The sequence below is a fragment of the Doryrhamphus excisus genome, chromosome 13, assembly GCF_030265055.1.
Source record: "Doryrhamphus excisus isolate RoL2022-K1 chromosome 13, RoL_Dexc_1.0, whole genome shotgun sequence".
Classification (NCBI taxonomy): Eukaryota; Metazoa; Chordata; class Actinopteri; order Syngnathiformes; family Syngnathidae; genus Doryrhamphus; species Doryrhamphus excisus.
This window is the reverse complement of record NC_080478.1, coordinates 3008121-3010620: the sequence shown is the minus strand read 5'-3', so window position 1 is coordinate 3010620 and position 2500 is coordinate 3008121. Positions and strand designations below refer to the sequence as shown.

At 52.1% G+C, this 2500-nt stretch overlaps 7 non-coding genes and 5 pseudogenes across 7 annotated transcripts in view; all 12 read left to right on the top strand.

Moving 5' to 3' along the window:
• Positions 1-7: 7 nt before the first annotated feature.
• LOC131100627 (5S ribosomal RNA) lies at positions 8-116 on the top strand (annotated as a pseudogene).
• Positions 117-227: 111 nt separating this feature from the next.
• LOC131141901 (5S ribosomal RNA) lies at positions 228-336 on the top strand (annotated as a pseudogene).
• A 112-nt stretch (positions 337-448) lies between these two features.
• LOC131143047 (5S ribosomal RNA) lies at positions 449-567 on the top strand. Its single transcript, XR_009133102.1, has one exon. It is a non-coding gene; the product is annotated as a 5S ribosomal RNA (ribosomal RNA).
• Positions 568-679: 112 nt separating this feature from the next.
• On the top strand, positions 680-788 carry LOC131101012 (5S ribosomal RNA; annotated as a pseudogene).
• A 111-nt stretch (positions 789-899) lies between these two features.
• On the top strand, positions 900-1018 carry LOC131142780 (5S ribosomal RNA). Its single transcript, XR_009132846.1, has one exon. It is a non-coding gene; the product is annotated as a 5S ribosomal RNA (ribosomal RNA).
• A 112-nt stretch (positions 1019-1130) lies between these two features.
• Positions 1131-1249, top strand: LOC131142534 (5S ribosomal RNA). Its single transcript, XR_009132643.1, has one exon. It is a non-coding gene; the product is annotated as a 5S ribosomal RNA (ribosomal RNA).
• A 112-nt stretch (positions 1250-1361) lies between these two features.
• On the top strand, positions 1362-1470 carry LOC131100626 (5S ribosomal RNA; annotated as a pseudogene).
• A 112-nt stretch (positions 1471-1582) lies between these two features.
• Positions 1583-1701, top strand: LOC131099637 (5S ribosomal RNA). Its single transcript, XR_009118460.1, has one exon. It is a non-coding gene; the product is annotated as a 5S ribosomal RNA (ribosomal RNA).
• Positions 1702-1813: 112 nt separating this feature from the next.
• Positions 1814-1932, top strand: LOC131098115 (5S ribosomal RNA). Its single transcript, XR_009116996.1, has one exon. It is a non-coding gene; the product is annotated as a 5S ribosomal RNA (ribosomal RNA).
• Positions 1933-2043: 111 nt separating this feature from the next.
• LOC131141052 (5S ribosomal RNA) lies at positions 2044-2152 on the top strand (annotated as a pseudogene).
• Positions 2153-2264: 112 nt separating this feature from the next.
• On the top strand, positions 2265-2383 carry LOC131097514 (5S ribosomal RNA). Its single transcript, XR_009116415.1, has one exon. It is a non-coding gene; the product is annotated as a 5S ribosomal RNA (ribosomal RNA).
• A 112-nt stretch (positions 2384-2495) lies between these two features.
• LOC131097502 (5S ribosomal RNA) overlaps positions 2496-2500 on the top strand; it is a 119-nt gene continuing 114 nt past the window's right edge. Inside the window, exon 1 of the ribosomal RNA XR_009116404.1 lies at positions 2496-2500. This exon is cut by the window's right edge and continues 114 nt beyond it. This is a non-coding gene — a ribosomal RNA (5S ribosomal RNA).

The following is a 2500-nucleotide window of genomic DNA, read 5'->3' as shown; positions in this document are numbered from 1 at the left end:
CCTGGCAGCTTACGGCCATACTACCCTGAAAACGCCCGATCTCGGAAGCTAAGCAGGGGCGGGCCTGGTTAGTACTTGGATGGGAGACCGCCTGGGAATACCAGGTGCTGTAAGCTTTTTATGGTTTCTGCTCTAGCCTGACAGCAGAGGGCGCTGTTTGACACTTTTTGCTGGATCTAGTTTGGCCTGCGTCGCCTTCAAATAAGATCTTTTCAGTTGTCCTGGCAGCTTATGGCCATACTACCTTGAAAACGCCCGATCTCGGAAGCTAAGCAGGGGCGGGCCTGGTTAGTACTTGGATGGGGGACCGCCTGTGAATACCAGGTGCTGTAAGCTTTTTATGGTTTCCGCTCTTGCCTGACAGCAGAGGGCGCTGTTTGACACTTTTTGCTGGAGTCTAGTTTGGCCTGCGTCGCCTTCAAATAGGATCTTTTCAGTTGATGTGGCAGCTTACGGCCATACTACCCTGAAAACGCCCGATCTCGTCCGATCTCGGAAGCTAAGCAGGGGCGGGCCTGGTTAATACTTGGATGGGAGACCGCCTGGGAATACCAGGTGCTGTAAGCTTTTTATGGTTTCTGCTCTTGCCTGACAGCAGAGGGCGCTGTTTGACACTTTTTGCTGGAGTCTGGTTTGGTCTGCGTGGCCTTCAAATAAGATTTTTTCAGTTGTCCTTAAAGCTTACGGCCATACTACCCTGAAAACGCCTGATCTCGGAAGCTAAGCAGGGGAGGGCCTGGTTAGTACTTGGATGGGAGACCGCCTGGGAATACCAGGTGCTGTAAGCTTTTTATGGTTTCTGCTCTAGCCTGACAGTAGAGGGCACTGTTTGACACTTTTTGCTTGATCTAGTTTGGCCTGCGTCGCCTTCAAATAAGATCTTTTCAGTTGTCCTGGCAGCTTACGGCCATACCACCCTGAAAACGCCTGATCTCGTCCGGTCTCGGAAGCTAAGCAGGGGCGGGCCTGGTTAGTACTTGGATGGGAGACCGCCTGGGAATACCAGGTGCTGTAAGCTTTTTATGGTTTCTGCTCTAGCCTGACAGCAGAGGGCGCTGTTTGACACTTTTTGCTGGAGTCTAGTTTGGCCTGCGTCGCCTTCAAATAGGATCTTTTCAGTTGATGTGGCAGCTTACGGCCATACTACCCTGAAAACGCCCGATCTCGTCCGATCTCGGAAGCTAAGCAGGGGCGGGCCTGGTTAGTACTTGGATGGGAGACCGCCTGGGAATACCAGGTGTTGTAAGCTTTTCATGGTTTCTGCTCTTGCCTGACAGCAGAGGGCGCTGTTTGACATGTTTTGCTGGAGTCTAGTTTGGCCTGCGTCACCTTCAAATAGGATTTTTTCAGTTGACCTGGCAGCTTACGGCCATACTACCCTGAAAACGCCCGATCTCGGAAGCTAAGCAGGGGCGGGCCTGGTTAGTACTTGGATGGGAGACCGCCTGGGAATACCAGGTGCTGTAAGCTTTTTATGGTTTCTGCTCTTGCCTGACAGCAGAGGCCGCTGTTTTACATGTTTTGCTGGAGTCTAGTTTGGCCTGCGTCACCTTCAAATAGGATCTTTTCAGTTGACCTGGCAGCTTACGGCCATACTACCTTGAAAACGCCCGATCTCGTCCGATCTCAGAGGCTAAGCAGGGGCGGGCCTGGTTAGTACTTGAATGGGAGACCGCCTGGGAATACCAGGTGCTGTAAGCTTTTTATGGTTTCTGCTCTTGCCTAACAGCAGAGGGCGCTGTTTGACACTTTTTGCTGGAGTCTAGTTTGGCCTGCGTCGCCTTCAAATAGGATCTTTTCAGTTGCCCTGGCAGCTTACGGCCATACTACACTGAAAACGCCCGGTCTCGTCCGATCTCGGAAGCTAAGCAGGGGCGGGCCTGGTTAGTACTTGGATGGGAGACCGCCTGGGAATACCAGGTGCTGTAAGCTTTTTATGGTTTCTGCTCTAGCCTGACAGCAGAGGGCGCTGTTTGACACTTTTTGCTGGATCTAGTTTGGCCTGCGTCGCCTTCAAATAAGATCTTTTCAGTTGTCCTGGCAGCTTACGGCCATACTACCCTGAAAACGCCCGATCTCGGAAGCTAAGCAGGGGCGGGCCTGGTTAGTACTTGGATGGGAGACCGCCTGTGAGTACCAGGTGCTGTAAGCTTTTTATGGTTTCTGCTCTTGCCTGACAGCAGAGGGCGCTGTTTGACACTTTTTGCTGTAGTCTAGTTTGGCCTGCGTCACCTTCAAATAGGATCTTTTCAGTTGACCTGGCAGCTTACGGCCATACTACCCTGAAAACGCCCGATCTCGTCCGATCTCGGAAGCTAAGCAGGGGCGGGCCTGGTTAGTACTTGGATGGGAGACCGCCTGGGAATACCAGGTGCTGTAAGCTTTTTATGGTTTCTGCTCTTGCCTGACAGCAGAGGCCGCTGTTTGACATGTTTTGCTGGAGTCTAGTTTGGCCTGCGTCGCCTTCAAATAGGATCTTTTCAGTTGATGTGGCAGCTTA